The sequence below is a fragment of the Maniola hyperantus genome, chromosome 22, assembly GCF_902806685.2.
Source record: "Maniola hyperantus chromosome 22, iAphHyp1.2, whole genome shotgun sequence".
NCBI lineage: Eukaryota > Metazoa > Arthropoda > Insecta > Lepidoptera > Nymphalidae > Maniola > Maniola hyperantus.
The window spans coordinates 5,725,898-5,738,553 of record NC_048557.2 but is presented as its reverse complement, the minus strand read 5'-3'; the positions used below and the strand labels follow the sequence as shown (position 1 = coordinate 5,738,553).

At 34.3% G+C, this 12,656-nt stretch overlaps 1 protein-coding gene and 3 non-coding genes across 4 annotated transcripts in view; 3 read left to right on the top strand and 1 right to left on the bottom strand.

Moving 5' to 3' along the window:
- The window catches only part of LOC117992889 (alpha-N-acetylgalactosaminidase), a 60,155-nt gene extending 52,894 nt beyond the window's left edge, over positions 1-7,261 (bottom strand). Inside the window, exon 1 of the mRNA XM_034980601.2 lies at positions 7,070-7,261. The gene's annotated coding sequence lies outside the window, so the exon portion shown is untranslated. The remainder of the gene's footprint in view (positions 1-7,069) is intronic.
- Positions 7,262-11,795: 4,534 nt separating this feature from the next.
- On the top strand, positions 11,796-11,869 carry TRNAN-GUU (transfer RNA asparagine (anticodon GUU)). Its single transcript has one exon. It is a non-coding gene; the product is annotated as a tRNA-Asn (tRNA).
- Positions 11,870-12,309: 440 nt separating this feature from the next.
- Positions 12,310-12,399, top strand: TRNAY-GUA (transfer RNA tyrosine (anticodon GUA)). The gene is given in 2 exon segments: positions 12,310-12,346; positions 12,364-12,399. It is a non-coding gene; the product is annotated as a tRNA-Tyr (tRNA).
- A 185-nt stretch (positions 12,400-12,584) lies between these two features.
- On the top strand, positions 12,585-12,656 carry TRNAD-GUC (transfer RNA aspartic acid (anticodon GUC)). Its single transcript has one exon. It is a non-coding gene; the product is annotated as a tRNA-Asp (tRNA).

Here is a 12,656-nt window from a genome sequence, read left to right as displayed (position 1 = left end):
TACCTATAGTACGCGACAGGTCGAGAAGGCAATCGGTGTGGCCTAGCGCAGGCGCTGTGGTGCGGGTGTGCTGGGCGTCCCCATCCTGATTGCCAACTCGAACTGTCGCGTACTATACATAGCTACCTACTTAAATATTTATTTTCAATGGTAGGTAAGGCAACGCAAGAGGAATAATAAATAAAGAAACCTACATTAGACCACTTCCAATTTTATTTATCTCAATACCTACCTACCTACTTAAGCTAACGGATTTGTATAAATTAATGCAAAAATAAGTAATTATATTTATGCATTTTAGTTTCTCGTTTTGTTAACTTTATATATGAGGTTGTTGCTCACAATAATACCTACTACAGTGCGTATGGTAAGATTATACTTTATTTTTTTTTAAATATGGCGGTTCCTAACTTGTGCAAACTAAAACACATTTTTGCAATTTTATTTTTAAATTTCTAGTATCATTTGTTTTTATATAGCTAGTTAGCAATATTGGCACGTTGCGTTGGTTAGTTTAGTAGGTAGTACAGTTCAGCATTTATGTTACGACTAGCTTATGTTATGCCCGCATTACTCATTTTCAAAAATTATTTCTAAGCGGATGTCTACGTCATTAAAACTATCTGCATGCCTATCTACGTTAGTACTATTATATAGTCTGTGCTTTCAGCCCGATCCGTCCAGTAGTTTGAGCTGTGCGTTGATACATCACTCAGTCAGTCAGCTTTTCCTCGAATACAGATTATTTAAATTAATCTCAATCAATCAATCAGCCTGTTTGCGTCCACTGCTAGACATAGGCCTTCCCAGAGCGCGCTACCACACACGCTCCTCCTCCTTCACCATCCACCCAATTCCCGCTACCTACTTAAGTTTGTCAGTCCAGCGGGTTGGAGGTCGCCCCACACCGCGCTTGCCGATACGTGGTCTCCACTCCAGAACGTGAACATTGACAGTTGGCCTTGTCCACAAGTTCAAAGTCGCTCAGCGTGCTATTGAGCGGGCTATGTTTGGTATTAACTCTCTGAGGGACAAAATCCGTAGGAGAACCAGAGTGACCGATATAGCTCAGCCAGCTGAAGTGGCAGTGGGCAGGCCATGTCTACCGCAGAACCGATGGCCGCTGGGGTAGACGTGTTCTGGACTGGAGACCAATTAAAAGATCCTAAATAATTATACGACGTATCCAAAACAATTTTTCAAGACATTTTGCCACCCACCCAGTAGTATAATAAGTCTATGCACCCACCCATGGCCCACAGTTGGAAAACCTACACAGAATTACTTAGTTAAATGTAGCTGTTTCTATTTTGTTACAAGGTTGTTAAATATGTTTATGGTATACAATGATAAATTGCTCTGTGAAATAGGTAACTAATTTTTCAAAGATTTTGACGAAAGAATAAAATTAGCACAGCTATTAATTGAATTAGCATATTGTTATTCTAAGGCATAAGATTATGAGATGATTGCTAACATAATTTTAGTTAGGAAAAAAAACTTTTTGGTAGTTCCTAAGACTTTTTTATCATCATCATCGCCGGCTCATTACTGAGCACAGGTTTAGAAATAGCAGGGATTGGTTTAGGTTATATTCGCTACGCAGGCCAAGTGCGGATTGGCAGACTTCACACACTTTTTTGTGATTTTTTTGTGTAATGTAACCACAAATTCACGGTTTTCAGATTTTTCCCCTAATACCAGCTATAAGACCCACCTATACCTACCAAGTTTCATGATTCTAGGTCAACGGGAAGTACCCTGTAGGTTTCTTGACAGACAGACAGACATACAGATAACAAAGTGATCCTGGTTCCGTTTTTCCTTTTGAGGTACGGAACCCTAAAAACTCTTCTTCTGTCTTTTTAAAAAAGCAAATGAACGTTCCTTGCTAGAAATTGAAAATAATGAAGAGCTTATTTTTATCTGATTGTTATTTTGTAAAATAAATTATATTGGTACGAGAACGTGATCTTATCAGTGAGGAAAGTTTTATATTTTCACCAATGAGGCTTCAAAAATTCCGCTTTAAAAAAAAGTATAACAAGGTCTCAAACATGTACCTTGTATGTAGCTATAAATAACATACGCTTTTTCGTCTCTTTTTTTGTTTCCGCGAAACGATCCAAGATACAACCTTTTTAAAACTGGGCACCATTTTCGAGAAATCCAAAAATAACATTTTTAAATGTTTTACAAACTTTTATGGAAATAAAAGGACAGATTTTGCGAAATCTGACGCCTTGTTTATCCCAATTCAGCATCTTTACTTGATTGTTAATTACGTTACGCCAATGATCCCAAATTCTTTATTGTATTTTGTGTTTAGCTATTTGCGTTTTGGTTACTTCAAATCATTATTTTTAGTTGTAAAATCTATCCTTATCCTGAAAATTTCAGCTTTCTAGCGTCATCCAGATCGAAGCTATGACTGCTCGAAAATACGACGAAACGCTTCGAGAAAAGGTACGTAGTGCCCCGTCCTTTAGTTTGGCTCGTCTTGGCGGGGCACTGCCGTGCCCCCTGATAATAAGTAGATAAGTATATTACCTGTTATACTTTTTTTTTACAATTTTAGGCTGCCATATTTATATACATACTAGCTGCCCCGGCGAACTTCGTACCTCCCAACAGTCGATTCTTTTTTCGAAGTCGAGTCGATTTAAAAAAAAAAATCTCTCCGTAAGAACCATCCCCGTACTTTAAGGAATATTATGAAAATAGAATTAGCGAAATCGGTTCAACTGTTCTCGAGATTTGCGATCAGCAACACATTCAGCGATTCATTTTTATATAGAGATTTTGCATAAAAATTAGTAAATATCAAATCAGAATGCAGTCTAAATTCCTTATACATTTGTTTAAATATGTACTATCTACAATCTACATACATTATTTTCTGTGGATTTAGTGTCGTCTCATACTTGTTGATGGATTATAATAAAAGAATACAAGAAAACCAACTACATATTATATTGATATGTACAAAAAATATACGTGTGTGTAATGTGTGTATGATATGTGTGTCAATATAGACCTTATATTATTATAGCGTAGAGCATTAGCCTCCTTACTTTATCTAAAGTAAACGGCGAGGAAACCACAATGATTGTACAACAGTTCCGGTCATTCAGTTCCGCAAATACGAATGTGAAAGTTTTGCATAGCATGCATACGAAAAACTAATTAAAATGTTCCCTATACACGCCTCCGTAATAAGGCTTTAATTGTTTTACAGTCTATTGATAGCGTCAAGGTTAAAATTATTATACTTACTTATTGATAATATCTGTTTTTGCAGTATAAAGTATAAACTGAAATGCAGGATAAACTGGTAGTGATAAGTATAGAGAACTGACGAAAAAATTAACATATTATATATTGTATTAATCGCAAAATAGGATCGTGATAAAATATTAAATATATATTGCAGCCTTAAGATAAAATAATTAATAAGTGATAATATTTCTATATTTAAAAAAATCATCAGTTAGGAAAAAAATCATTCAACACAGTTCAAATATGAAAAACTTGCATATTTTCATGATATAAATATTCATAACACGAATATTATAACAAGAAAGAAGTAGATAAGAAATAATAAAATATCTGCACTATTTGTATCTATACAAATAACATTAATCGTATCATTGACCATATTTTATTTATTTTCCCAGATCTGGTTATTCAAATTATATGAATTCTAACGAGTTAATTGTATTCAAAGAATTCATCTGCTAACAATAATTATTTTTTATCATAATTTTCCCGCGTTACACAGATAATATAATAATGAGTGTATTATATAAACTTTTCATTACTTAAAAAAAAGATAATATTTCAAGTTTAGAAAATGAAAATGATTACATATACAATCAGTCTAGGTACATGATTTAGCGGTTAGGTAAGGTAAGAATTACATTCTGATTTCTCATTCTAAACATTTATCACCTTTCTATAAAACCTAAAAAGTAAAACAAAAGAGTCACAAGTCATGCCTGCAAAACGTGACTGACTCTCTTCGTTTTAAGACAAACTTTAAAAATAATAGCAAAAGGTGTTGTTCAATTTAGTTTAGTTTATAGATACCCACTTAGCAAATTGCGGAAAATCGACTCATATTATTATGAAAGGCTAATCCTTGATGCGGCGAATAAAAAATATATAATGAGTATTTATTGTCGTTTATAATAATTTACCCATTAAATGCTTATAAGCTTTACATACAAAATATTGTTTGTATCAAAGGTCGCTAAATGTACCTTTGGGTACCAATGCCTAAATTAAATATAATTGCGCTACAATAATAAAGTTTATTTATCGGACTATGTTACAAATATATATTTTAGATAATTAACTACCTAACCTACCTAGTTATTTTTAGTCACTTATAAGAATACTAAGAAATATAATATAGGTGAAGCTTCAATAGACCATGGAGAATACATTGTTTGTTTCATAAAGCTTAATATAATATTATGTATATTAAATTATTTATTAAATTAATATCAATTATTTCAAAAGAATAGCAATTAACGTGTTACCTTGAAATAAAAGTCATTAATTTTATTAAATATAAAGAACGCGTTAATATTACAGCAATGATAAATTGTTCCCATTTCTATATGAACTAAGTAGCTTTTGTTTCTTAAACGATTAATTACTAACGTAACTTTTGCAGATTTTATCTGCAATATTATGCAAAACGTTAGTAAATATTTTTAAGTTTTTTATATTTTAAATGTTTAGCCTAAATTTTATGTTACATAATATAAGTGTATTTGAAGCAGCTAGTAAAGTGGTGATAGTTGGTTAAGATGTTTCTTTTCAGGAGGTTGGGAGTTCGATCCCGGACACGCACCTCTAACTTTTCGGATTCATGTGTGTTTTTTTAAAGAAATCAAATATCACTTGCTTTAACGATGAAAGAAAGCACCATGAGGAAACCTGCATGCCTGAGTGTTCTCTATAATGTTCTCAAAGGTGTGTGGCAGACTATTGCCTAAGCCCTTCTCATTCTGAGAAGGTACCTGTTGATCACACCATCGTGATTAACTTCTACACATATTTCGAACTCCTATTTTACACCCTTGGGGTTATTTTCAAAAATCCTTTTGTCTACATCATAATAGCTATTAGCTGCATGCCAAATTTCAGCCCGATGCATCCAGTAATTTGAGCTGTGACTTGATAGATCAGTCAGTCAGTCAACTTTTCCTTTTATATATAGATATAGATAATCCGTCTCTGTATATTCTGTCAGTCAATTTAAACAGTTTCGCTATTCCCATAACGGATAGGTAGGTATGATAATAATATATGCGCATTGAGTAAGTACCTGCAAAAGATATCAACGACAGCGCATGCTGTTGCGTAACGATTGAACTTTTATGGTAACATAGAGCTAACCAATTTCAAATCGTCTTTGGCACGTTTAAATTAATTCAGAGTCAGACTCGCGCACCGAGGGTTCCGTACTACAGAAAAAGTAAAACGGTAAGAATCACTTTTGTTGACGAACCGCAAAACTATTTAATAGGAAGCCAACGGTATACAAAGAAATATTTTTTATGTCTAAATTAAAAGTTAAAAAAAAAATTAAAACAAAAAAAAAAATTAAATTTAAAACCTCATCGAGACCACCGCAGCGAAGCATTTTACGCAAGATGCTGGCAGCATTACCCCTTTGGATGGCCAAACTAATTCTTTGACCGAGGTAGCTGCCAGCTCTCGGGTCCCCGGTTGACTCGATAACCGGTGATTGTAGATAAGGTAATATAAAAAACTATGATAGTTAGAGTGATGGTTCTATTTTTGCTGTAAATTATACATAAACTTCTGTTGACCACAATTATTTCGATTGGAAAACTTCGGTGATAAGGGGGGAGGAATGGTATTTTCAACGGGAAGTTGACCTAGAATCATGAACCCTATCGGTTTCTAGACAGACACGACAGACAGACAGACAACGAAGTGATACTACAAGGGCTCCTGTTTTCCTTTTGAAGTACGGAACCCTAAAAAAACTTTAAATACCTACATTCTCATTCCAGAAATCAAGTGATCAATAGTCTAATAGGAGTAATGTTTCTTTGATCTTTCATCATCTCGTCACAGAATATCTGAAATCTTAGATTATTTTTTACATCTATTTGGAACTACCAGCAAAATTCAAAAAGCTATTTAGTAGTAGTAGACGTTACACGAAGTGCCCAGCATCTCATTAAAATCTATAAATTAAGACTAATTAATTAAAACTGCCCTAATATTCAAGTTTACAGTAAGTAGTAAAACAGTAGTATAGGTAAAAGATTTAAGATCTATGGTTGTGCGTTGTTTTATGTAAAATATAAAGTAGGTTTTTGCATTAAAATATAATTATTTTACAAATATTGTGTAAGAAATGATAAAATATATTCACTATTATGTAGGCGAATAGGTTTCAGTGTTGATATTTTGTTAATTTATTGTAGAAAGTTGTATAACTTATGAGTTTGTTTGGAATTGGAGCAAATAAAATTAAAAATACAATAAATAAATACTTAATAGAATATTATGAATACTATTATATTTCATTACATAAATAAATAATAATATAATTTGATTTAAGAATTTTTTTTTAAATAAGTCCTATTTTTTATTATTTTAAACTCAGTAGGTACTGCCGGATATTTTTTTTCAATATTTGTAGATCATAGGCAATTTTCGTACATTTTTGTGTCGCTTAAAAATAATTATTGTAGATAAGATAGGTACATATAAGTATATTATCTTGGCTACTTACATTTTCAGAAAATACATAATTATATTTATATAACTCGTCAAAAACACAATTTTTCATGTAGCAGCCTAAAAAACACAAACAAAAATATCCTACCTACCCACATAATAATTTCTAATGATATCGGTGATCTTAATACAACAATATTGGTGTGCATTTGCTATAAATGAAGTTAAAACATTTTCTACTAAGTAGGTTCTACATAACAATCACACGCAATGTGCGAGCCGGTAATATAATTTTCTTATTAACAATTTAAACTAGATTAATTCTATTCTTTTCACTCACCGTTTACGTAGACGATGAAATGCGGAAAAATCCGTTTATCAATTATTATTTTTTAATTTTTTAACACTTCGCGTCACTACTGTCTTGCGAATCACAGTGCAGGAAGTTCGATATTTAAATTTTATGTCGGCGGTTTGTGGATTCTGGCGCGTGCAGTCGCGTTCCGATTGAAACGACGACTGATCGGTTGAAAAGTGTTCATTCTTTGCGCATCGGTCAACGCAGGTCGCGACTGTACCTCGATCATTGACATTCTAAATCTGAAAATATCAAACTTCACCCTTTGCACTGCCCAATATGTACCAACTCTTTGAATATTTAGCAGTTACTAAGCCGTAATGTAATACAAAATATTTTTAGCTTCTAACAGATACAGGAGCACGCAACGATTGCGATCCGAGTCACGGTTGGTGCGTAAACGTATACGTTGAACGTTGCTAAATAGCTTCAGGGAAATAAATATACCTACTTACTTTGAACGTTTTAAAAATGCGAATTCTTTTACTAAATGATATCTAGTACTTAAATAAAAAAATATCATAATGAAACAAAAATGAAGAAATAGAATCGATAAAGGGACTGCTGCACTTAAAACACTTATGCAGAGGGTTTGTATTTCAATATGAAAGTGTTTTGTCTAGAAAAAGTTAAAGTATTAAAATGAATACTAAATATTATCACTGCAAAGAAAAACCATAAAACTATGTCGGTGACAGATGTCTCAACATCGCCGCATCTAAATATCGACGCCCGCCCGCCCGCCCAAAAATGCGCTGACTAGACGCAAAATAAGAAGTATACCTAACTCTTACCTAGCTATGGCTTTATTCTATTCATTCATATTATGGGAGCATCGTGGTTTGTCCTTCGATCACGTCGCAACGGAGCAACGGATCGACGTGATTTTTTGAATGATGTAACTAAAAGACCTGGAGAGTGACATATAGGCTACTTTTATACCGGAAAATCAATGAGTTCATGTAGTACGAGGTAAATAAAAACCGGCAAAGTGCGAGTCAGGCTCGCGCAATGAGGGTTCCGTATTTTTTCGACATTTTTCACGATTATTCAAAAATTATGATGCATAAAAATAAATAAAAATCTGTTTTAGAATGTACAGGTGAAGAACTTTCACATGATACCTACCCCACTTGATATAGTCACTCACTTCCAAAGTTGAAAATACTAATTATTAGTTCATAACCACAATTTAATTTTTTTTGTGTGATCTATCCCTAAATTCACGGTTTTCAGAGTTTTCCCCAAATGTCAGCTATAAGATCTACCTACCTGCCAAATTTTATGATTCTAGGTCAACGGGAAGTACCCTGTAGGTTTCTTGACAGACAGACGGACAGACAGACAGACAGACATGAGACAGACAGACAGACAAAAAGTGATCCTATAAGGGTTCCGTTTTTCTGGTTACATCCTGTATATTTTAAAAGTGAATCAAAAATAACAAAATGCTAAAAGTAAATCGAACGTTTGTATGTTTAGCGTGATATGTAAATAAAAATGTTTATAATGAACCACATTTCGACATACACGAAAGTGTATCGTGAATACATGACCTTGCTTCTTACAGTTACGTAACATAGTGGTATTACATAACTTTAGTTTCAATACATACATACATCATCGTCATCATCAACCCCTTGCCAATCCATTACTGAGCACGGATCTCCTCTGTAGAGCACGGCTACTGAGCACGGAGTACGGACCCGTGCTCAGTAGGTAGGTAGTGAGCCAGCAATAGAATGATGATGATGATGATAGTCCTAGTAAAAATCTCTTTTTGGCGACTTCCCTGATGCAGTAGTAAGCGCTTTGGTTTTATCAACGGAAGATCCCGGGTTCTATTTCCGACTGGGGAAATTGGCAATTTTATAATTTCTCCTCTGGTCTGGTCTGGTGTGAGACCTAGTTACCACCCTACCGGCAAAGCCATGCCGCTAAGCGATTTATCGTGCCGGTACGATGCCGTGTTGAAATGAAATCAAAGAAACCTACACCGGTTTAATAAAACTACCATACATCTTCCAGGTTAGCTTAGCCCGCTTCCATGTTAGACTGCATCATCACTTACTACCACGTGAGATTGCAGTCAAGGGCAACTTGAAATACATCATCTGTGAAAATTTCAACTGTCTATCACGGTTTATGAAATACAGCCTGGTGACAGATGGACAGACAGCGGAGTCTTAGTAATTTACCCTTTAGGTACGGAACCCTTAAAAGCTGAATTTGAATGGGATTGACACCAGTCGCAAAGAATGGTGATCTACAATAGAGCTAAATGTTAAGCGTAATGTATCTGGTAATGTGAAGTAAGCGCACCTCGACATATCCGATGATTGTGGATAGCTGTCGCAACATGTACCAGATCAGTACAAAAACATCAAAAACAAACACAAATTATGTGCGGAGGATATCCAAGACAGAGGCTATCAAGTGAATCGAGGGGAGCCAATGGACACAAGTGGCATAGGTCCATGTATTGTAAAAATCACTTCGAACCCGTGTCTTACAATATTTAAATACACAAGCTCTACCCATATCACTCAAGAGCTGGCTGGCTACGTAATTATCACTACCCATGTTATAAAAAATATATTATACGGAAGTGTTTTTTTCCCCTTTTTGTTGTTTTGTTGGATTGTCCTTAAATCACGCCGCAACAGAGCAACGGATCGACAAGTTGTTTTGTATGGATAAAGACCTGGAGAACACCATATCTAGGCTACTTTTTATTCCGGAAAATCAAAGAGTTCCCACTGGTTTTTAAAAAATCTAAATTCACGTGGACGAAGACGAGGACATCAGTTAATTACGTAGGTACCTACCTACTTATATTATATTAATATTTTATGCAAAATTAGAGACGAGTTCGCGAGTTGAATGAACGAATACTTAAATTTACGAGTTTATGTAAATTGATTTAAAGTATATGGGAGTGGCGATGTTATCACATTGCAAAACCGTTATCTTTATTAATAACTTCATTAAAATGTCACTAAACTCTGTGTGAAACACTGGGTTTAGTGACTTTTAATAAAGCTATTAACCATTGGCGTATCGGCACCTACTATACAAATACAAATTGCGGGCCGCAATTCGTATCTATTCGTTTGCTTGCAACTTGATTTCCAGTGTCATACTAATTTTGACAAATCATAAAACACAAATTTTAGGGTTCCGTAACTCAAAAGGAAAAAAGGAACCCTTATATAGGATCACTTCGCTGTCAGTTTGTCAAGAAACCTATAGGGTACTTCCCGTTGACCTAGAATCATGCTAGGTCTTATATCACAAATAAACGAATAAGTAAATTCGAAAACCGTGAATTTGTGGTTACATCACAGAAAAAAAATGTGTTCATGAACAAACATTTGCAATTTTCAAAATAGGATTAACTATACCAAGTGGGGTATCATATTATGAAAGGGCTTTACCTGTATATTCTAAAACAGATTTTTGTTTATTTTTATGCATAACAGTTCTTGATGTATCGTGCAAAGTTTAGCAGATGAAGTAGGTACTTAGTGACGTTCAATATTCATGTCGCGAGTTCAGCACTTAGTTTGATATTGACAATAATCCGTTCCAATTTAAATGGACCTTAGCCGTAAAGGCGTTATACTGTAGACCGCCTTGAATTTAATACACAATTTCCTTTCTAAACGCAAATGCTGGTGAGAACTGAGAACACACATAATCGCAACATTATCCGGTAACCGGTAACTAACTTACTAACATAACCAATACGTTTGAGTTACATTCATTATTATTGTGTTCTTTTAATGCAACCAAAGCCAAAGTTATACTGAGTTGTTCAATAACTATTTAAGTGGAGATTAAACTTTTTTTTTATATCAGATACAAGCCCTAGACTGCAATCTCACCTGGTGGTAAGTGATGATATTGATGTAGTCTAACAGTGAGATCTATAGAGCGCACTCTGACTTTGCTTAGACTTATCTGAAAAATCTGAAAACCGTGAATTTAGGGTCAGATCACACAAAAAAATTAAATTGTGGTCATGAACTAATAATTAGTATTTTCAACTTTCGAAGTGAGTGACTATATCAAGTGGGGTATCATATGAAAGGTCTTCACCTGTACATTCTAAAACAGATTTTTATTTATTTTTATGCATCATAGTTTTTGAATTATCGTGCAAAATGTCGAAAAATGTGTAATTTGATCCTAAAGTGATAATAAACTTCCAAAAGATTTTTTCGGTCGATAAGTGCAATAAAAATGCATTTAAATTTTGCATGTCCGCCGCGAAAACGCTACCTGCCTTCTTTTTAGGTTCATGAGCTGTGTTGACGTCACACGGATTTTTAAACAACGATATTATTTTCTTGAAATATTATGTTACAACTTCAATCCATGTGACGTCACAGTCGGAATTCATCATGGCGTCATCAGCTTCGTGCATTTAGAATATTTTGTAGAACAGATAAAAAAATGAAATCTTTAAAATGAATTGAAAAATTCATTATATAATTTTATTGATTGCATAGTGCTAACACTATCTTGTTTAAACATTTTTAGATTTTTTTCTCGCTTGGTGTAAAAATAGCGTATTTTCGAAGACTTGACAAGTCGATTGTCTATGGTCATCGACTCACCACAATAAAGCTTGCATTTATAATAGAATTAGTATTTTTTTTACTGTCCATGGAAGAAATTATTAATTTCGTAAGCATGATCATCTGCCTCCGTGGCGCAATTGGCTAGCGCGTTCGGCTGTTAACCGAAAGGTTGGTGGTTCGAGCCCACCCGGGGGCGTTTATGTTTTTATCTTATCTACCACCCATATTTAATTCTTTTACCTTTTTTTCATACATATTAAAATACACCGTAACAAGACAGGGTGCCCAGAACGCTGGCCGCGTTACCTCATTGAGTGGCCAGACTAATATTATGCTGACCAAGGTAACTGCCAGCCCTCCGGTCCCCCGTGGATTCCGCGAGACGCGATGACAGGTCCGCTCCATGAACCCATGGTCTCCACCCCAAAAGGCACAAAAATAATATGAAAATATTTTCTATATTTTCATACTAATTAATGCCTCTTGTTTTTATTTGTTAACTGAATAAAAACCTTTTTTGTCAATTTATCTTTATAAAAGTATTATTCTAATATTTTTTTGTCACTATAAATAGTAAAAAATAAATAATTAATAAGAGTGCAGAAAATAGTATATAATTTCGAAGAACATCTACAACCTTCGATAGCTCAGTTGGTAGAGCGGTGGACTGTAGAGGACTCTAAAATTGATATCCATAGGTCGCTGGTTCAAATCCGGCTCGAAGGAATTATTTTTATAATATTCTTTTTGCAGTTTATTCAACTTAATTTTTGTTTTAGCCAAATAGAAATAGTCAAAATAGAACACAATGGAAGTATTTTCTTAAATATTTTACAACATTATGTCTTCCAATTTCGAACATTTTCTTCAGAGTAATATACTAATACACAAATTCACTCTGAAGATCACCATCCTCGGTAGTATAGTGGTAAGTATCCCCGCCTGTCACGCGGGAGACCGGGGTTCGATTCCCCGCCGGGGAG